A 23,936-nucleotide genomic window follows, 5' to 3' on the forward strand; every position below is an offset into this window, starting at 1 on the left:
TTGTCTTTCTGTATTCTTGTTATATACGGATACTAATATTATATACCTGTATTTCTATACTGCATATAAGCCATACGAATAAATAAATAAAATACTTTGACATATTTTCTTAAGATTCTGCCTGATTTTGTCGAAATATTGCAGACCTACGGGAGGAGCGCTCTGGACTTAAACCGCTCCTTCTCCTCTTATTCTTGTGGTTGGTCGTGTTTCTTCTTGCTTAAAGCTGTGTTGATCTAATATGGAGTATATCAATTATCCTTGAACACTGATTTTGGATGCTCCAGCTCCTTTACAACGGTGTCTACATACGGCACAACAAGCGCCCGATGCACCAACGTTCGAAGGACGCCGATAATTTGTGATGGCTAGCGGCAGTTAGACGCTAGTAAATTCAGATCTGCATGTGCGGGCTCACGAGAGACGGAATGTCCCAATGATCTATGCATTTCCTGGCTGACCGAAAAGTCCGGAAATGTCAGACAGTCGCCCTTCTCCACTTCCGTCGTTATCTGATATTCTCTTACAGAGAATTCAAATCCTGCAAAAAGCGTGGCCTTCTTCACCGCGGGGCCACACTACAAAAGTATCGCCCACATATCGCAAGATACGATTCGCTGATGACATTGCTACCCTGAGTGAAAGTGAAGAAGAATTAAATGATCTGCTGAAAGGAATGAACAGTCTAATGAGTACACAGTATGGTTTGAGAGTAAATCGGAGAAAGACGAAGGTAATGAGAAGTAGTAGAAATGAGGACAGCGAGAAACTTAACATCAGGATTGATGGTCACGAAGTCAATGAAGTTAAGGAATTCTGCTACCTAGGCAGTAAAGTCTACTAATATCAAATACCGGCCTTAATTTGAGGAAGAAATTTCTGAGGAGTACAGCATTGCATGGTAGTGAAACATGCACTGTGGGAAAACCGGAACAGAAGAGAATCGAAGCATTTGAGATGTGGTACTATAGACGAATGTTGAAAATTAGGTGGACTGATAAGGTAAGGAATGAGGAGGATCTACGCAGAATCGGAGAGGAAAGGAATATGTGGAAAACACTGATAAAGAGAAGGAACAGGATGATAGGACATCTGCTGAGACATGAGGGAATGACATGGTACTAGAGGGAGCTGTAGAGGGCAAAAACTGTAGAGGAAGACAGATATTGGAGTACGTCAAGCAAATAATTGAGGACGTAGGTTGCAAGTGCTACTCTGAGATGAAGAGGTTAGCACAGGAAAGGAATTCGTGGCGGGCCGCATCAAACCAGTCAGTAGACTGATGACCAAAAAAAAAAAAAAAAAAAAAAAAAAAAAAAAAAAAAAAAAAAAAAAAAAAAATCGCAAGAAGACTATTGGTTTACGTTCTGCTGAATCAAGTGCCCTCTCCTCAAAGTCTTACATACAAATGGTAGCTGCCAGAGGGGGGAGAGGACTACCCATGCCAACACCGTCAATTTGCTCAAAATATTCACTGTTGAATAAAAAGTAGGTTCAGGAAAGGACGTGATGGAATATCATTGTTGAATCAGCTTTTCTGATGAATGACAATGAATCCATGAGACGGACTGTAGTTAAGAGTGAGACATCAAGTTCGTGTCTTCTAGAAAATAAACCAATGCTAAATCACAGTAAGACTTAGTTTTTACCGTTTCTAGCACAATTCAACATAACCCGATATTATAATTTCAGAATGGGCATATGATTTGTAAACTGAACAGTACAAATTTCTAGGTGTTCAGATAGATAGTAAACTGTCGTGAAAAGCCCACGTTCAGGATTTTGTTCAAAGACTTAAAGATGCCATTTTTATTATTCGAACGGTCTCTGAAGTAAGTGATCGTGCGGCACGAAAGTTAGTCTACTTTGCTTATTTTCATTCCCTTATGTCGTATGATACTATATTTAGGGTAACTCTTCTCATTCTAAAAGGATATTTTTGGCGGTTCCAACAATAAGTGGTGTTCGCGAACCTCTTGTCGGCTCTTGTTCACTAGTTTGGCTATTTTGACATTGGCCTCTCAACATATACATTCTTTACTGTCGTTTCTTGTTAACAGTATCAGATTATTCCCAAGAATAAGCAGCTCTCACTCGGCAGACATCCAAGCTGCATTTGGATCGGACTTCCTTCACTCTCGTGCAGAAAAGTGTGCACTATACTGCTGCATCGATTTTCAATAACCTACCACAAGAAGTCAATAATCGTGGCAGTAATCCATGCGCTTTCAAATCGAAACTGAAGAGTTTCCACATCGGTCACTCCTTCTATTCTGTTGAGGAGTTACTTGAAAAATTAAGCTGATTCTTATCTTACATTGTTGACTCCGTTTACTGAAACTTATGGCTTGACTTTTCTTGGGTTCATAAATATTTTATTTTTATCTGTTGCTACTTTTATGTTCTAATTTCATCTAAAAAATGGTTCAAATGGCTCTGAGCACTATGGGACTTAACTTCTTTGGTCATCAGTCCCCTAGAACTTAGAACTACTTAAACCTAACTAACCTAAGGACATCACACACATCCTTGCCAGATGCAGGATTCGAACCTGCGACCGTAGCGGTCGCGCGGTTCCAGACCTTAGCGCCTAGAACCGCTTGGCCACTCCGGCCGGCTAATTTCATCTACTGACACGTTGCATGACCTTGGAGATTCGCTCTTCAATTTGGTCCTACGGAACTTGATGTATAAATAAATAAACTAATAGAAGCTTAGGAGTAAGATTTGTCGAATCGAAGTGCTTTCAGTCTGTTAAGAAAGTCAATGGAGTTGCGAGTATGATGTGAATACTTCCCTACAAAAGGTCTCAATAAAGACGCAATATGTCTAGATAAGATATACGTTGAAGCGCCGATATTGCTCACTATGGGACGTGATGGAAGACCTTCTTGTGTTTTTATGGAGGACCATATAACCGGGGTAGAACAGAGCTGCGAGTTTTTAATCGTTTCCTTATTTCTTGTAAAAGGGAAGAATAATTCAGCAACGCTGTCCTTTTTCTTCCTACTCTCCGTTTATCATTCTTCCGGTACCTTGGTTCACTTAACAATCTATAAATCGTCTGGTCATAGATGTTACATTGTAGCAGGACAGTGGTGTCCCCCTTATCCGCTGGAAGGACCACCGAGTGAACATTTTCTCGTAGCTTGTGTAGTGCGGCACTTTCCATCAAGGGAATGTTACTCTTCTGAAGTGGAGCTATCATAAGCGCACGACATGTTCTGCGTCTCATTTCTCCTGCAGCGTCACTGGGAAGAGGCGTAACCCACAAGGACAAGACGAGAAGGAGCGGTTTAAGTCAGGGCGTTCCTCCCGTACGTCGGCAATATTTCGTCGAAACTGGGAAGAATGTTAACAACACATCACGTCAAAGTAATCTTTCGCCCGCGGTTCGGCAAAGGACGATCTGGGATAGCGGAAGGCTGGCATGTGCAGAATACATTGTCAGTGTGGCGAAGCGTAGATTAGTCACACGACATGCACAGTGCGTGACAGAGGTGTTGAACATGATAGCTACACTCGCCTTTCTGAGCCTAGTAAGTCAGCAATAGCGGAGCGTTGTATCTCCACAGGACAGCCGGCCGGTGTGGCCTAGCGGTTCTAGGCGCTACAGTCTGGAACCGCGTGACCGCTACAGTCGCAGGTTCGAATCCCGCCTCGGGCATGGATGTGTGTGGTGTCCTTAGATTAGTTAGGTTTAAGTAGTTCTAAGTTCTAGGGGACTGATGACCTCAGAAGTTAAGTCCCATAGTGCTCAGAGCCATTTTAACCATTTTCCACAGCACATTCCATGGATTGCTCTCCCACGGAAATCTTGATCTCGACCAGATCCTTCTGGGATTCTATTATTTAGGAATCAGTAGAAATATGTTTAGCGCAAGATCGTATTAATCGCGATGGCGACTTTAAATGGAGCCGGTGATTTCTTTAATTTTTTTCAAAATTAAAACTTTTTATGAGAAATGACACGTGTAGTGACATTTAATTTTATAATTTTGACAACTGAATTTTAACTCCGTGATTTCACATTCCGACAGAGAGCAATAATGTAGTATCACACTACACATGCGCCTTTCGTCATAGATGGAGGAGTATTCAAAGAGAGCTCGTAACTCGAAAGAAGTCTATCATGTAGCGGCTACCTTTGTGCATGCATCTTCACGCCTATTTTTGGTATAAGGGTAGCGACATGAACTAGCAACCTCCAGTGAAAAACACTCACCTGAAGATGGTTGAGTGGTTGTCAGCTAAAATATTGTGTCAGGAAGTTGACGTTATCCAGCCCGAAACTTCATGGAGGAAGCTGACGTTATCCAGCCCAAAACGTCATGGAATATTTAAGTTCTATCTGCCATTGGGGCCTCTAGATTGTCACCACCCCTTCCTGGTACTATTTTTCTGGTGTTTGAGCTCTTGCAATAACAGAAATAAAGCCTCTTGTCGCAATCTGTCGCGTATAATCGTGGTTCTGGCCTCTTTAGTCGCCATTAGGGAGGTAGTCAATACGTATCAGTCGTTTTGCAACGCTGTGGGCGTGTTATCACTCTTTGTATTTTTCCAATTACTGTGTGGATATCAGAAGTAAAGTCCTTCACTGTCGTCAACTGGGGGTAACCGTCTATGCCCTCAAGTATCGCTACGTCCTATCCATGACGTCGATTATTATTTTGTATTGGACTATGGGTAGGCTCGAGAGGTCCCTGTGTCGTGTGGTCAAGGTCTTCCTCCAAATGCAACAGTTATTTCCCATTCGAATTGGTTGTTTGCCGTATCGAGTGTTTGGCTTTGACGTCACCACAGAGAACTACTTTCCCATAAGCGTGAAATATCATCCACAGGGCCTCAGCAGGGGTGGCCAAGATTTCGACTTGCGGGGCATGCATGGGCCCGAGTGTCTAAGCGCTGTAACTGGCATCGCTGTCTAAGGGGAAAGACGGTAAAACAGCGAACGCGTCGTACTTAAATGGCAGTGCAGTCGCACTGCATGTGACTTGGTTTTATAGTTCACGTTTATGAACAGTATAGATCCTGAACCAAACAAGTTCTCAGTATTAATTAATCATTTATGGTGCGCTGAAGACATAATATAATTCTTATCTGGTGCAAACTGTCGGCGTGCGGACAGACGCACTTCACAGAGTTACGCGCTCAAATTGCCACGTAATTGTGACTCATTTAGTTTCATAATCTAAAATAGTCTTTCACAGGAATATGTAGAGCGAAATATTTTAGCACTTTTGCCTGATTGTGGAGAAATGGAAAATCTACCTGAGGAAAGGAATGCAGACGTGCTCGACAGTTTTAACATAAAAAGATTGGTCACTGAAACTGGAATTATCATGAAGGTTGCAGGTTCATCAGTTACATCTACGCATGCACAGGGGCGCTTTCGACAGAAATGGCAAACGGTCTCAGAAACAGCTCGAAAAGAGATGTGAGACTGACAATGTCCATCAAAATCTTTCTAAAACCATCCTTTTAATTCTTGCTAGGTCACAATGTGTTCTTTAAGCCTCGGACTTTCTTTAACGTCGGTATGATTAGGGAACTGGACTGTTTTCGTCAGTATGAGTCCCTTTTACAATGGGTTTTTCTATTTAAATGCATACTCATCAATGAGAAAGAAGTTACCTTGCAATGTTTAACTGTGAGCAGTGAGCACTCAAGTGTGATTAAAATGCGAAGTCTGCAACCCATTCCGAAAGTTCTAATTTTCGTTCCTGCACTTATTTCTCTTTCATAAATTCAAAAATAGCGAGCTTAAAATCGATAAATCCTTCCAGGCATGCCCCCTGGCATAACCAAAACACTTTGCAGTAATATATGAAGTCTCCAAACTCTTTGTACATTTCTATAGAAATTTGTTGCATGCAACTGACAGTGGAATAGTAAACGGCCGTGTTAACAGGTACGGGACTCCACTTTCCGTCACCGGGGTCGAATATAGATTCTCTGCTGGACATGAGCAACAGGATGGTGGGGGAGTATCCACGGACCAATGAGAGAAAAAAAAATGGTTCAAATGGCTCTGAGCACTATGGGACTTAATTTCTGAGGTCATCAGTCCCCTAGAACTTAGAACTACTTAAACCTAACTAACCTAAGGACATCACACACATCCATGCCCGAGGCAGGATTCGAACCTGCTACCGTAGCGGTTGCGCGGTTCCAGACTGTAGCGCCTAGAACCGCTGGGCCACAGCGGCCGCCTCCACAGATCCACTTACTCCATGGTTTCATAGTACTGAACTGTGCTTCTGGCTCTAAATATACCTTCACTTTTTAACTAACTCCATTACTTTGAAACTCCTACCTTCAACTAACTTAATCATTCTCGTCATTCGAGCCTCTGCAGAGTAACGGTCGCAGCTTCACGACTCTAGCTCTTCAAACTACCAATTTCTTCGAGTGCTCCATGCTTGCAAGTCTACCACAAAGTGATTCTTGATGTTCAGAACAATGAATACCGTCGGTCCACTATTGTAATTTTTTAGCTCTTTCACTGTCGTTTAAATACTTATATTCTCTGCTTGGTACTGTAAAGTGGTTTCACAGCAAATAAGCAGTAACTGTCGCTTATGCAAATTGAGAATTCCCATTCTTCTCTTCTGTCATTTCCTTTCACCTTAGAGGATTGTGACGATAAAAAGCTAGACTACCTCTTTTTGCGCACACAGCCACTGGACCTGTGGACGTCCTTCACACCACGAACAAATAGCGAAGGGTAAACAGCGTTGACACCACGATTCTGCCGAACTCAGAGAGCTGTGCCGACCGAAAAATACCGCACCGTAACGTTAAATGAAATGTCGCGCTCTTCCGTATGCTTCCGAGAAGGACCGGGCATAGCCGAGTGACACTCCAGGCCTTTTCCCGCTCATGGCTCGCACACGCTGTACGCGTGAAGTTTGGCACGCCGTGGCTCGCCCTGGTCTTGAGGTTTTAGTTGGGTATTTGGTCTTAATGAAGCCGCTAACAACAATATTTGTCCAGTTGTCGTCGAGATAGCTACTGCCGTTGCCTCAAGTAGGAATGGTTGCAGCCTTTCTTCCCAATGAGTGATGTTGCGAAGAAAAGTTGCCGTTCCACCTTCTCTTCTGCTCTGTCTGTCCGTTCTATAACTTTTCATATTCCGTACTCGGAAAGTTTCGGTGTGGGAATGCGTTTCTGTTAATAACAAAGAGTCAACATTGTTAGTGGAGACAAAGTACGGTAGTTCTGCTTTCTTGTTTCTGTCTCCCTTCGCATTGCAGATACAGATTTTTAAGTCATTCTAGCGTCTTCTTTCCATGGTGTGTGGTACTTTCAATCAAATATGTTCGTCAGTTCGTTAGTTCTTCTTCGTAACAGTATCAGGTGGTATCCATTTCTTAATCTCTACTACAGCTTCACCAGATTCCAGTTTTTTTGTGTTGTTGTCTGTGGCTGTTGCCATCTCGTTTTCCCGGTGCTAGCGGCCTACATCGAGGTCCGTACTTCCGGCGGACTTTCAGACTTCCCAGGCCGGTATAACAGTTTTCTTATAAACACCTCCAAAAAACAATAACTCACCCCTTTCCAGCCCTACGCAGTCTCACACATAATAGAGATACAATAAAAATATACATATGTAAATTAAACCACTACTTCGTAATCCCTTTGCTCAGACAGTAGACATTCGAGATAAGCGCGCCCTTGAAATGAAATGGACCATAGCTCAGTCGTGCTGTCGTTGTTATACGCAGTTATACAGGGTGAGTCAAAAACGACTCTACATCTTTGGGGCGATATAGATATTTATTGAGATATCTTACAAAATCGGTAGAAGTGTCATTTTGTAGCATAGAGCCTCAAGTTTGATTCACGAGTGCACTAGTACCATATTTCGCCACCAGGAACATCAGCGTAGTGTACAGTTAAAATGACTAATCGGTGCGGAGCCTATTCGCTGTGCGTATTGGTCCCAGGAAATGAACTCAGCAACAACTGTTCGGCGTAAATTTCGCATCGAAGACGCTAAAGAAGTTCTAAGAATGGTTAAAATTTGCTCTTAGCACAAGAACTTTGTTGAGGCGCGTTGTTCACAGCGACGTGATACATCACAAGGTAACGTGCGAGAATTTGTCGAACAGGTTATGGAGAGGTTTGCCTGTAGCTCACATAAGTCAACACAAAAGACGGTTTGGCAAGCACCGCAAAGGCGTTTACACTTGTAATCGTACACAGTGACACAGTACATTAGTGGTGCATGTGAGGCTGCTCGTGGAGAGTTCTGCGCAGAAATGTGGCATCGGATAGAGGATGACGAGACAACATTTCGTATCAGTGACACGGTGAATACCCATAACTGCAGAATATGTGACTGCGAAAATGCACATGCAACCCTGGAACACGTTCGTGACAGCCCCAAACTTAATTTTTTTGTGCCCTTGGGAACCTGAAAACGTACGGCCCTTCCTTCTTCACAGAGCAAACTATCACTGGAATAGTGTACCTGGATATGTTAGAAAACTATTTAGTTCCACAGATCGATGAATATGACGGTGCAACACCTCAATTCCTCGCGGAAGTTCGAGGTTAGCTCGATAATCGTTTTCCAGGTCGGTGAATTTGTCATGAAGTACCAGACGCATGGTCACCTCGCTCCCCAGACTTGAGGCCACTGGATTTCTCTCTGTTGGGTTTCATTAAAGAGGGAGTGTATGTTCCTCCCCACGCAAACAATTTATCCGAGCTGCATAATCGAATCTACGCTGCAGCTGAACAAGTTACGCCGTATTTTCAGCGACGAGTGAGCGAAGAAATCGAATACCTGTGCGATGTTTGCCTCATCGCGACTGGCAGTCACATAGAACCCAAATGACACTTCACATTTTTATGTGAAACTTGAGGTTATTTGCTACAAAAGACACACCTATCGATTCTGTAAATTATCTCAATAAATTTTCATATCATTCCAAATTTTTAAAGTCTTTTTGACTCACACTGTGTAACAGTGAAGCAATTTAAACGAAATTTGTTGTTATACCGTTCAGTCCATACTCCAGCAAATTATATGATAATCAGTTCGACTTCTTACGCAGTAACATAGATGCTGTGTTTCATTAACAGAGAAAAAGACGCATAGCAAAATACTAAGAAACTAACATGCAACGTCAAACTAACTTCTACACGCAGCTGATTATATTAGATAGTAATCAGAGCACAATTGTATGACGTGCTCCGTAGCATGTGCTAGTCTAAAGAAGTTAATCTGATTTTTTAATTTAGTATTTTAGTGTTTCTCGCATTCTGTTTTTCCTTTCTGTTTAAACAGACAATCAGATGACGACTAGCTGACAAGCAGAAATTGACAACGGTGTTACTTTTGTGAGCACCATCTGAAAGATACAGTAAAATAAATTCGTTTACACGGCGTCCTATGAAATTGACCGAAAATCAGTTTTCAGTTCATTTTTTACGTGTTAGTAGAACTAATGGGCAATCATTTCCCAAGTATTCAGTGATGAAATCGCATCGAAAGTGTCTGAAAAATAATCAAATGTGTGACTCGACCTTCCTTCCACTCTCATTTTTCGAAGCAACACTTCAATACTTGCTCGGTGAAGAGCGATTCCGTGGATTACTTTCAAGCAAAATTGCACGGAATGCGTCTATAAGTCTGTGATAAGCACTTTTTTCTTTTATCGATCATCTCTGATTCTGTTCCGCATCTTGTCAGTGAGAAGAAGGGCAAAAAGTTGGAAGATGGAAAAGGAGTTTGGCGGATACAACAGACTCACAAAGAAGATTACACACAATATTTAAGTATTAGGCAATGTATCAGACAGAACTTCTCTAGTGTAAGTCACGTGAGAAGTGCGGTATGGACTACATATTTACACATGGTGTTGATAGTTGAACATCCGGTTCATCATCTGTGCCACATTAGCTGGTGTTAACATCTACAGGCTCAGAGGGATAACTATCCCTACGTTCGCAAGGAGAGGGTTTCTAGTTGCATCCCGCATGTTGTCACCACCATTTATAGGTAACTGGCCGATCTTGAACTTCTAAAAAACTGTGTACAGGGCAAAACCCAGAATGCAAATAACGAGTTTCTAAATTCAGTGAAATGGAAACGAAGCCCTGACATCAACTTTTTGTCTGCTAGAACTGCTCTAACGCAGGAAATTTCACTGTAAACATCTCGAACAAAATAGATTTACTTCTGCAGTTGAAAAACCAGTTGAAGATATGGTAAAGGAAAGAATATAGAAAAAAAGGATCTAGAAGCAAAGCTCTGAAGCGACAGAGCATTCATGATACAAATCTGGTGCGTTCTGCTGAGGTGACATAAGGAAAAAAGTTAGGTTGAACTTTAAAATGAATTTCCCGAAAATTATGTTTTCTACAGTTTATGTACCTTTTTCTCTGAAGGCTGGAATTACGAAATTTTGTACACTTTTTCATATAAACGCAACAAATGTTATTCAAGAGAAAATATTGAAATTGTAAGTCTAAGGTGAGATATGAGCGAAAGTGCTTGGAATTATTCATGAATTTTATATTGCATTCACAGAATTGTAATCAAAAAGTTATTAAACTTCTCCTGTTAGACAGAACTTACTATGTGCAAATAGATCAAACAGAGAAAATTTTATAGAAATATCTTGAATGGTGCTCAGGAAAAGGTATATACATTATTTTTCGAGGCAAAAATTTTTAAGTTCCATAAAAAATTTAAATTTATGTAATACAGGGAACTTAAGAGTTAGTGTGTTAATTCCGTGTAAAGCGTGGTACAAAATTTGATTGGCCTGTTTTCAGAATTGCAGATTTGGTGCATCTCTTAAACAGTGTCTGTTTTTCCGTAACATCCCACCATTGAGGCAGTGTGCTCAGTGCGTGCCAGTTGTTTATGGACTTGACGCAGTGTGCTGGTAGTCTGTCTGCTGTTCTGAACTACGGCGGCAGCTGAGACTATCGTTTCCGCTCTCTTTAAGCCATTTTTAAGTAATCAGGCCTAAAAATCGGGAGTCGTTTCCGTCAACGCTGATTGTTTACTCTGTTCTCTTTTTGTTGTGTGTAGACCTCCAATTGACTGAACCGCTGGGTCCCGAGCGAGATCTCATTCCAGTTTTAGCAAGAAAACTCTCACCTCAACCGCAATGGTCTTTGTGATGGAGTCTTACTGAGTGTGAATAGACACTAGATGGGAAAGCACTGAGCCGCTGATTGCAAGCGGTTAGAATCTCTGCTGACTTGGAGCGTGAACCCTTCTTCGCTTCATTTTAATCCAACAGTTGTGAGAATATTCTTAAACTTCACAGATTTTATTCCCATAGGTACTGATATGCCTGGTTACAACTGTTCAAATGCTTCAGCACAACGAGACGGCGCACATTACTGCATTCTTTAGTGTTCGCCGAACTGAATGTGTCAGAAGAGGAATTGTTGCTTCGAAGTTAGTGGTTTGACAGCAGTTTCCGCTTAGTTACGAAGTAATGAGGGCTTTTTTTTATTGCGCAGGAAACTGCTAGAAGCGCTGAAATAGCACTGAAATATGAAATGAAATGAAATGATCGTATGGCAATTATTGGCCGTGATATCTTCTTCGGGGTTCGGCCGCCGTATTACAAGTCCTTATACTTGACGCCACTTTGGCGACTTGCGTGTCAGTGATGATGAAGGACACACAACACCCAGTCCCCTGCCGGGAATCGAACCCGGACCCCTTTGCGTGGTAGGCGGTAACGCTACCGCTGCGCTACGGACGGAGGTAGACGCATTGAAATAATAACTGTTGGATTGAAACCTTTTTTCGTACCCTTGCACATCATATCGGTTGCGTCCTCTATTGAATATAACTACTGTTTTTAACAAAAACTCACTGTCACAAAGCATCAGGTAAATAAGCAAGCGGGGTCATCCAGCTAACTGAGCTACAGTCCTTGATTTCTCTTACTGTTACAGCACCAGCTGTGGAATTACTATCAAATATGCATCTCTGTGGCACGAAAATATAACAGCATCGCATCGCAGCGCAGCTGTGTTATATATGACAATATCGTGCTACAGTTCCGACAGTGAAACTGACTCAGTCAACATTCGTATTAATTGATCCATAACTACTGCTGCTCTATATAAATTGTGGAAATTTTGATATTTCACCTTGGCTGTGAGAGCAGCCGTTCGCAGCGAAGAATTTCTTTCCTGCTAAATTCTTTAAAATACGAAAATGTGCAAACGTCCAACAATTTTGTGAACGCTGTGAGAATCTGCTACGACCAAGGTTAAATGAATTTGTGCTGATGAAGTATTCACAGCCCGTACTCCACCACAGGCGCCCGAGGGTTATTTCATTACGCAACGTTCCGGACCGGGTTTCAGATATAGAAGCAAAATAACATCTCTGGGACGGGAAAAGCCTCGCTGGTGGATGTGCAGGCTGACAGAAAAATAAGTTCCCGTGTTTTTAGACTGCTGTTGTTTTCTTTTCACGTAGGACGTACAACGACAATAACGAGGTGGAATGCATTTCTCGCTAACTCACCGAAAAGTGTCTGACGATAAGTTTTGAACCTGAAGAGACAAATATTACATTTTCGCAAGTATTTAACAGTGCAGAAAATTCTGAAGCATGAGAAATCAGTATTAGAGGAAAATGTCGGTTATGGTAAGAAATAGCACTTTACGTATTCATGTAGAGGAGAGATAGTTAGCAACCAGAATCTTGGTCTGATCCTTATATACTAAAGTAGATGTTTTGTTTCTGAAGAAAAGGCGAAAAATTCACGTACCCTACATATGAGAAGTAAGTGATATTTTTGTGCTCGCTATTGGACTGTTGTAAAAATCAATACCCGATAATATGAAGTTCAACAAAATACAACAGTATTATTACAAAACATTACGCTAGGGGTTGTATGGAATGCACAGTTGTGCTATGCAGACTTGGAACCTCCGTTGGAGGGATCACATGAAAGGTAAGAAATATTTGGAGTTATACGTTCTCCTGTTGTCAAGAAACTCTGCAGTGGAGATTCGATAGAATAAAGTTGTGTTAATTCCTTTAAATATTACTTGTTCTGGTTAGTGAGCCGCAACTATGGACAGGACTACTAAAATAACATACCCAGATGTGAACCAATAGGCTACCAGTCCGGCGTTAATTCTAAGATATATGGTAAACAAGTCTTTCGTTGTGTACCTGAATGAAAACTGGGCTCTGAAATCCCACATGTAACAGGTCTCAAGGAACCTGTACATAGGTAAGTTAAGCGCTTATCGTAATTAGGCTCTGTTACGAGACCACATTAAGTGCGAGCAGTAATTTTAGTGGTTATCGAGCAGGAATTTGGACGCACAAAGCGTAGCTGGTCACACACTTTCCGTCGACGAGCATATACACTCCTGGAAATTGAAATAAGAACACCGTGAATTCATTGTCCCAGGAAGGGGAAACTTTATTGACACATTCCTGGGGTCAGATACATCACATGATCACACTGACAGAACCACAGGCACATAGACACAGGCAACAGAACATGCACAATGTCGGCACTAGTACAGTGTATATCCACCTTTCGCAGCAATGCAGGCTGCTATTCTCCCATGGAGACGATCGTAGAGATGCTGGATGTAGTCCTGTGGAACGGCTTGCCATGCCATTTCCACCTGGCGCCTCAGTTGGACCAGCGTTCGTGCTGGACGTGCAGACCGCGTGAGACGACGCTTCATGCAGTCCCAAACATGCTCAATGGGGGACAGATCCGGAGATCTTGCTGGCCAGGGTAGTTGACTTACACCTTCTAGAGCACGTTGGGTGGCACGGGATACATGCGGACGTGCATTGTCCTGTTGGAACAGCAAGTTTCCTTGCCGGTCTAGGAATAGTAGAACGATGGGTTCGATGACGGTTTGGATGTACCGTGCACTATTCAGTGCCCCCTCGACGATCACCAGTGGTGTACGGCCAGTGTAGGAGATCGCTCCCCACACCATGATGCCGGGTGTTGGCCCTGTGTGCCTCGGTCGTATGCAGTCCTGATTGTGGCGCTCACCTGCACGGCGCCAAACACGCAATCGACCATCATTGGCACCAAGGCAGAAGCGACTCTCATCGCTGAAGACGACACGTCTCCATTCGTCCCTCCATTCACGCCTGTCGCGACATCACTGGAGGCGGGCTGCACGATGTTGGGGCGTGAGCGGAAGACGGCCTAACGGTGTGCGGGACCGTAGCCCAGCTTCATGGAGACGGTTGCGAATGGTCCTCGCCGATACCCCAGGAGCAACAGTGTCCCTAATTTGCTGGGAAGTGGCGGTGCGGTCCCCTACGGCACTGCGTAGGATCCTACGCTCTTGGCGTGCATCCGTGCGTCGCTGCGGTCCGGTCCCAGGTCGGCGGGCACGTGCACCTTCCGCCGACCACTGGCGACAACATCGATGTACTGTGGAGACCTCACGCCCCACGTGTTGAGCAATTCGGCGGTACGTCCACCCGGCCTCCCGCATGCCCACTATACGCCCTCGCTCAAAGTCCGTCAACTGCACATACGGTTCACGTCCACGCTGTCGCGGCATGCTACCAGTGTTAAGGACTGCGATGGAGCTCCGTATGCCACGGCAAACTGGCTGACACTGACGGTGGCGGTGCACAAATGCTGCGCAGCTAGCGCCATTCGACGGCCAACACCGCGGTTCCTGGTGTGTCCGCTGTGCCGTGCGTGTGATCATTGCTTGTACAGCCCTCTCGCAGTGTCCGGAGCAAGTGTGGTGGGTCTGACACACCGGTGTCAATGTGTTCTTTTTTCCATTTCCAGGAGTGTATTTTGGCGTATACTGTTAAACTGTTGTGACATTCCGCAGCTGCTGTAGAACTTCTGAGTTTCTTCTAGGTGTAAACCGAAGACTTCAATTAAAACATTTTCAACTGACTAGAGGACTAGGTCACTACATTTCCGGAATATCATAGCTATCGTCATCATGATCCCCATCACCATCACCATTGCTACCAGATAGTTGACATCTATTTCCAGATAAATGACCCCTTCAAACTTTGCAGGTCGAAGATATGTTTGGAGACACCTTGTAGAGCGGTAGGGTACCAACCTCACTGTCGCATGCCATACTACCAGACAGCCAGGAGAGATGGTCTGGTGTGCCATTTATTTTCATAGCACTGTTAATTGCTGGATCGCTGTCTCGTTTTGGCCATTATATTTATCATTTTCGTTTCACATTCTGTTTAATACTTGTTATTATAGTCTTCAGTCCAGGGACTGATTTGATGGAGTTCTCCACGGTGTTTTATCCTTTGCCAGACTCTTCATCTCCCAATAACAACTGCAACCTACATCCTTCTGAATCTGCTTAGTGCATTCATCTCTTGGTCTCCCTCTACGATTTTTACCCTCCGTGCTTCCCTCCAGTACTGAACTGGTGACACATGGTTTCTCAGAACGTGTCCTACCAACCCATCCCTTCTACTACTCAACTTGTATCACAAGTCTCTCTTCTCCCCAATTCTATTCAGTATCTCCTCATCTATCCATCAAATCTTCAGCACTCTTTTCTAGCGCCGCATTTCGAAAGCTTCTACTCTCTTCTTGTCTAAACTGTTTATCGTCGATGTTTCACTTTCATACATTGCTACACTCCATGCAAATAATTTCAGAAAAATCTTCCTGACACTTAATTTAACGCGCGATGTTAACAAATTTCTCTTCCTCAGAAACTCCTTCCTTGCCATAGCCACTCTACACTTTACATGCACTGTACTTCGCCATCATCAGTTATTTTTCTCCCCAAATAGCAAAACACATTTACTACTTTAAGTGACTCATTCCCTAATGTAATGCCCTCAACATCACCTGATTTAATTCAACTTCGTTCCACTATCCTCGTTTTGCTGTTGTTGTCGTTCATCTTATATCCTCCTTTCAAGACACTGTCCATTCCGTTCAGCTGCTCTTCCGGTTTCTTAGCTGGCCCCGATACAATTACAATATCGTCGGCAAACCTCAACGTTTTTATTTCTTCTCCGGAGATTTTAACTCCTACTCCAAATTTTTCTTTTATTTCCCTTAATACTTGTTCACTATACAGACTGAATAACACTGGGGACATGCTACTACCCTGTCTCGCTCTCTTCTCAACCACTGCTTCCCTTTCATGCCACTCCACAGCCATCCGGTTTCTATACGATTTGCAATTAGCCTTCCATTCCCTGTATTTTACCCCTGCCACCTTCAAAATTTGAAAGAGAGTATTTCACTCAACATTATCGTAAGCTTTCTCTAAGTCCACAAATGACAGAAACTTGGTTTGTATTTCCTCAACCTATTTTCTAAGGTAAGTCGTAGGATCAGTAGTGCCGGGTGTGGTCCAAGATTTCTGATCTTCCCCGTGGTGGGCCTCTATCAGTTCTTCATTCGCCTGTAAGGATTTAGTGTTAGTATGTGCAACCGTGACATATCAAACTGATAGTTCGGTAATTTTCGTAGCCGTCTACAACTGTTTTCTTTGGGATTCTAATTATGGTATTCTTCGTGAAATCTGAGAGTATTTCGCCTCTCTCATACATCTTGCTCAGCAGATGGAAGAGTTTTTTCATGGCTGGCTCTCCCAATGACATCAGTAGTTACAATGGAATGTTGTCTATTCCTTGGGCCTTGTTTCGACTTATATCTTTCAGTGCTCTGTCAAATTCTTCACGCAGTATCATGTCTCTCATTTCTTCATCTACGTCCTCTTCCATTTCCATAACATTGCCCTCAACTACATCGCCCTTATATAGATCATTTAGATACTCCCTACAATTTACTCCTCTCCCTTTTTTTTTTAGGACGGGTTTTCCATCTGAGCTCTTTACATTTGTAAAGCTAGTTCTATTTTTCCAAGGTCTCTTTAATTTTCCTATAGGCAGCATCTATCTTACCCCTAATGATACATACATCCTTACATTTGTCCTCTAGCCATCCATGCTTAGCTACTTTACATTTCCTGTCGATATCATTTTTGAGAAGTTTGTATTCCTTTTCGCCCTCGTCATTTAATGCATTTTTATGTTTGCTCCTTTCATCAATTAAATTTCTACTAGCCCTCGCCTTTTTACCAACGTTATCCTCTGCTGTCTTCATTGTTTCATCTTTCAAAGCTACCAATTCGTCTTTTACTGTATTTCTTTCCCCTGTTCTTTTCAATCGATCCCTAATACTCACTCTGATACTCTCTAGAGCCTCTGGTTTTTTCAGTTTATCCAGGTCCCATCTTCTTAAATCCCTACCTTTCTGCAGTTTCTTCAGTTTTAATCTACAGTCCAGTGGTCAGAGTCCACATCTGCCCCTGGAAGTGTCTGACAATTTAAAACCTGGTCCGAAATCTCTGTCTTACTATTGAATAATTTGTCTGAAACCCTCCAGTGCCTCCAGGCCTCTTCCATGTATATAACCTTCTTTCATGACTCTTCAACGAAGTGTTAGCTATGATTATGTTATGCTCCGTGCAAATTTCATTCCTTTCCCCCACAGTACATATTCACCTACTATTTTTCCATTTCTTCCTTCTCCTACAGTCGCATTCCAGTCCCCATGACTACTAAATTTTGTTCTCCGTTGGCATATAAACTTCTACTATTGTGGTAGGCGTGGGCTTTGTGTCTCTGTCGGGTACAACGAATGCGTTAACTAAGCTGTTCATAGTAGCTTATCCGCATTCCTATTTTCTTATTCATTATTAAACCCACTCCTGAATTACCGTTATTTCATTTTGTAACTATAACCGTCTATTCACCTGACCAAAAGCCTTGTTCCTCCTCCCACGGAACTTCATTAATTCTCACTCTATCTAACTTTAACCTATCCCTTTCCCTTTTTAAATTTTCTAACCTACATGCCCGATTAAGTGATCTGACATTCCACACTCCGATCCATAGAACGCCGTTTTTTTTCTCCTGATAACGACGTCCAACTGAGTAGTCCCCGCCCGGAGATCCGAATGGAGGCCTTTTTACCTCTGGAATACAGGGTGATTACAATCAAAATTAAACTTTCAAACCGCTGTAGAAATAATACCACTTGTCAAAATGACGTCGAATTATAACGAAATATTATCGGAGAAGGGGGAAAAAGTATGGCAGAAGAAAAATGAATAGTTACAAAATGTAGCAATAGATGGCACTGTAAGTGTCTTAATTTAATGTAGTCGACCGCAAATGACAAGTGAATCATACTACAATGCCTAAGGTGTACGCTTCACGTTAAACAAACTGGACTACTCAGTGTCCATGGGTGTACAGGTTTGATACTGCTACATATGTAATCCCATCCAACAACATGTTCCACAATTGACAGAAGTGTTTCTGGGGTCATGTTCAGAATGTGTTGCCAAATGCGTGCCTTCAATGCAGCTAAGTTTACAATCGGAACACTGAACACAACATCTTTCAGATAGCCCCACAGCCAGAAGTCATACGGATGAAGATCAGCTGTTTGGACGGCCAGGCTGTAGGCAAATGGCAGCTGATAATTCTAGCATTTCCGAAGTGGCGCTTCAGCAGATCCTTAACTGGATTTGCAGTGTGCAGAGGTGCATCATCTTGCATAAAAATGATTCCATTCACATATCAACGCCGTTGGAGAACTGTAATGATGTGGTTGCGCAAAAGACCTCCACAGCGCTTAAAAGTTACGGAACAGGTAAGAGGTCCGGAAGCACCTACCTCTTCGAAAAAATATGGCCCTATGACAAATGATGCCGTAAACCCGCACCACACAGTAACTTTTTCAAGATGTAGTGGTACTGGTTGATTTACGTGTGGGTTTTCCATTGCCCATATTTGACAATTTTGTCAATTAACGTGTCCTGTTAGATGGAAGGGGGCTTCGTCTGTCATGCACATGTCTTCCGCGGCCAATCATTATCCACTTCCATGCAAGCAAGAAATTCTAAAGCAAAGGTCTCTCTTGCTGGCAGGTCAACAGGAAGTGCTGTGTCTAGGCAAGACAGCCTAGACACAATGAGAGGAAGCCGAAAGGCACGCACTAAGCTAAAGCCGGATGCGTGAGGTCTGAAACAGGATACGTAATGAAGGCTATAAAGAAAAGTACGTAGCTTCGGGAATATTAACTTTAATCCATCCTTTTGGTACATCTGGAGATTGTGGCGATACAAGTGAGACTCTTTAGATACATGCAATGTTACTAATGGCGCCTTGCTAGGTCGTAGCCATTGACTCAGCTGAAGGCTATTCTAACTATCTGCTCGGCAAAGGAGCGAGGCTTCGTCAGTGTAGTCGCTAGCAAAGTCGTCCGTACAACTGGGGCGAGTGCTAGTCCGTATCTCGAGACCTGCCTTGTGGTGGCGCTAGGTCTGCGATCCCTGACAGTGGCGACACGCGGGTCCGACATGTACTAATGGACAGCGGCCGATTTTAAGCTACCACTTAGCAAGTGTGGTGTCTGGCGGTGACACCACAGGAAGCAGCTAGTGCACATGGGTAATTTCGAATGGATAGCCAGGAAGGATGTTTTGTATGATTTTACAACCGTGTTCACTGGTATGTCCAATGTTAGGGCAATGCTCCATGCACTACACGTTTTCACACCACCACTCGTCTCCTCCTGCATTGCTGTGGATACTGCTTCCACTGACGTCGAAACAATTTTTTTCCTCCCTCCACCAGGTTTCACACCAAAAGAACCCGTCTTTTCGAATATTCGAATAATTTTCTCCAGACCCACGGAAATCATCGGACCGACGCCTTTTTTCAAACCCTTCAGTGTCCGGAACTTATGCAGACCGACGTGCGCACAGTCATCATTCTTGTAACACAGTTTTACAAGTGGAGCGCGATCCTGCATTGACACAGTCATGGCGAAAGGAGGAAAAGCCGTGACCCGGCGTGTTTGTACCAACTTAATTGGATCGTGCTTATGACAGGTGTTTCCATTTACGTATTCTGACACATACAGCGCCATCTATTGATCAATTTTCACGCATTTTTCTTCTTTTGACGTGCGTTCTCTTCCTTCTCCGGTAGCACTCTACTGCATTGGCCCCTTACTTAGCTTGCACTCATCGCGAATCTCTTGCCCAGCATAAAGTCCCGAGGGACTGGAAAAGAGCGCAGGTGACGCCTTCATATAAGAAGGGTAGAAGGACGGAACCTCAAAATTACAGACCAATATCCTTAACATCCTGACCACAATCTATTGGTTATGAACTGTAGATTAAAACTGAAGAAATTGCAAAAAGGTGGGAATTTAAGGAGATGGGACCTGGATAAACTGACTAAACCAGAGGTTGTACAGAGCTTCAGGGAGAGCATAAGGGAACAATTGACAGGAATGGGGGAAAGAAATACAGTAGAAGACGAATGGGCAGCTCTGAGGGATGACGTAGTGAAGGCAGCAGAGGATCAAGTAGGTAAAAAGACAAGGTGTAGTAGAAATCCTTGAGTAACAGAAGAAATATTGAATTTAATTGATGAAAGGCGAAAATATAAAAATGCAGTAAATGAAGCAGGCAGAAAGGAATACAAACGTCTCAAAAATGAGATCGACAGGAAGTGCAAAATGGCTAAGCAGGCATGCCTAGAGGATTAATGTAAGACTGTAGAGGCTTATCTCACTAGGGGTAAGCCTACAGGAAAATGAAAGAGACCTTTGGAGAAAAGAGAGCCATTTGTATGAATATCAAGAGCTCAGATGGAAACCCAGTTCTAAGCAAAGAGGGGAAAGCAGAAAGGTGGAAGGAGTATATAGAGGGTCTATACAAGGGCGATGTACTTGAGGACAATATTATGGAAATGGAAGAGGATGTAGATGAAGATGAAATGGGAGATACAATACTGCGTGAAGAGTTTGACAGAGCACTGAAAGACCTGAGTCGAAACAAGGCCCCGGGAGTAGACAACATTCCATTAGAACTACTAACGGCCTTGGGAGAGCCAGTCCCGATAAAACTCTACCATCTGGTGAGCAAGATGTATGAGACAGGCGAAATACCCTCGGACCTCAAGAAGAATATAATAATTCCAATCCCAAAGAAAGCAGGTGTTGACAGATGTGAAAATTACCGAACTATCAGTTTAATAAGCCACAGCTGCAAATTACTAACGCGAATTCTTTACGGACGAATGGAAAAACTGGTAGAAGCCGACCTCGGGGAAGATCAGTTTGGATTCCGTAGAAGTGTTGGAACAAGTGAGGCAATACCGACCTTACGACTTATCTTAGAAGAAAGATTAAGGAAAGGCAAACCTATGTTTCTAGCATTTGTAGACGTAGAGAAAGCTTTTGACAATGTTGACTGGAATACTCTCTTTCAAATTCTAAAGGTGGCAGGGGTAAAATACAGGGAGCGAAAGGCTATTTACAATTTGTACAGATACCAGATGGCAGTTATAAGAGTCGAGGGGCATGAAAGGGAAGCAGTGGTTGGGAAGGGAGTGAGACGGGGTTGTGGCCTCTCCCCGATGTTATTCAATCTGTTTATTGAGCAAGCAGTAAAGGAAACAAAAGAAAAATTCGGAGTAGGTATTAAGATCCAGGAAGAAGAAATAAAAACTTTGAGGTTCGCTGATGACATTGTAATTCTGTCAGAGACAGCAAAGGACTTGGAAGAGCAGTTGAACGGAATGGACAGTGTCTTGAAAGGAGGATATAAAGTGAACATCAACAAAAGTAAAACGTGGATAATGGAATGTAGTCGAATTAAGTCAGGTGATGCTGAGGGAATTAGATTAGGAAATGAGACACTTAAAGTACTAAAGGAGTTTTGCTATTTGGGGGCAAAATAACTGATGATGGCCGAAGTAGAGAGGATATAAAATGTAGACTGGTAATGGCAAGGAAACCGTTTCTCAAGAAGAGAAATTTGTTAACATCTATTATAGATTTAAGTATCAGGAAGTCGTTTCTGAAAGTATTTGTATGGAGTGTAGCCATGTATGGAAGTGAAACATGGACGATAAATAGTTTGGACAAGAAGAGAATAGAAGCTTTCAAAATGTGGTACTACAGAAACATGCTGAAGATTAGATGGGTAGATCACGTAACTAATGAGGAGGTATTGAATAGGATTGGGGAGAAGAGGAGTTTGTGGCACAACTTGACTAGAAGAAGGGATCGATTGGTAGAACATGTCCTGAGGCATCAAGGGATCACAAATTTAGTATTGGAGGGCAGCGTGGAGGGTAAAAATCGTAGAGGGAGACCAAGAGATGAATACACTAAGCAGATTCAGAAGGATGTAGGTTGCAGTAGGTACTGGGAGATGGAGGAACTTGCACAGGATAGAGTAGCATGGAGAGCTGCATCAAACCAGTCTCAGGACTGAAGACAACAACAACATCCTTAACATCGGTTTGTTGCAGGATTCTCGAATATATTCTCAGTTCGAATATAATGAATTTCCTTGAGACAGAGAAGTTGCTGTCCAGGCATTAGCACGGCTTTAGAAAGCATCGCTCCTGCGAAACGCAACTCGCCGTTTTTTCGCATGATATCTTGCGAACCATGGATGAAAGGTATCAGACGGATGCCATATTCCTTGACTTCCGGAAAGCGTTTGACTCGGTGCCCCACTGCAGACCCCTAACCAAGGTACGAGCATATGGGATTGGCTACCAAATATGCGAGTGGCTCGAAGACTTCTTAAGTAATAGATCCCAGTACGTTGTCCTCGATGGCGAGTGTTCATCGGAGGTGAGGGTATCTTCCGGAGTGCCCCAGGGAAGTGTGGTAGGTCCGCTGTTGTTTTCTATCTACATAAATGCTCTTTTGGATAGGGTGAATAGGAACGTGTGGCTGTTTGCTGATGATGCCGTGGTGTACGGGAAGGTGTCGTCGTTTAGTGACTGTAGGAGGACACAAGATGACTTGGATAGGATTTGTGATTGGTGTAAAGAGTGGCAGCTAGCTCTAAATATAGATAAATGTAAATTAATGCAGATGAGTAGGAAAAAGAATCCCGTAATGTTTGAATATTTCATTAATAGTGTAGCGCTTGACACAGTCACGTCGATTAAATATTTGGGCGTAACATTGCAGAGCGATATGAAGTGGGACAAGTATGTAATGGCAGTTGTGGGGACGGTGGATAGTCGTCTTCGGTTCATTGGTAGAATTTTGGGAAAATGTGGTTCATCTGTAAAGGAGACCGCTTATAAAACACCAATACGACCTATTATTGAGTACGTACTGCTCGAGCGTTTGGGATCCGTATCAGATCAGATTGAGAGAGGACATAGAAGCAATTCAGAGGCGGGCTGCTGGATTTGTTACTGGTAGGTTTGATCATCACGCGAGTTTTACAGAAATGTTTCAGGAGCTCGGTTCAAATGGTTCAAATGGCTCTGAGCACTATGGGACTCAACTGCTGAGGTCATTAGTCCCCTAGAACTTAGAACTAGTTAAACCTAACTAACCTAAGGACAGCACACACATCCATGCCCGAGGCAGGATTCGAACCTGCGACAGTAGCGGTCTCGCGGTTCCAGCAGGAGCTCGGGTGGGAGTCTCTGGAGGAAAGGAGGCGTTCTTTTCATGAATCGCTATAGAGGAAATTTAGAGAACCAGCATTTGAGGCTGACTGCAGTACAATTTTTCTGCCGCCAACTTATATTTCGCGGAAAGACCACAAAGATAAGATAAGAGAGATTAGGGCTCGTACAGATCCATATAGGCAGTCATATCTCCCTCGTTCTGTTTGGGAGTGGAACAGGGAGAGAAGAAGATATTTGTGGTACGAGGTACCCTCCGCCACGCACCGTATGGTGGATTGCGGAGTATGTATGTAGATGTAGATGTAGATGTTCTTATAATTCCAGATAAGGAAAGAGTCTAGTCATACCACAAAAAATGACTACATTCAAAAAGTTAGTGATCTTTCCATTATAAACAACATAACACATACATCTAGGTACCCTACAAACATGCATGCAGCTCAATCCATGAAAGTTATTA

The sequence above is a fragment of the Schistocerca serialis genome, chromosome 2 (genome assembly GCF_023864345.2).
Source record: "Schistocerca serialis cubense isolate TAMUIC-IGC-003099 chromosome 2, iqSchSeri2.2, whole genome shotgun sequence".
NCBI classification, from domain to species: Eukaryota; Metazoa; Arthropoda; class Insecta; order Orthoptera; family Acrididae; genus Schistocerca; species Schistocerca serialis.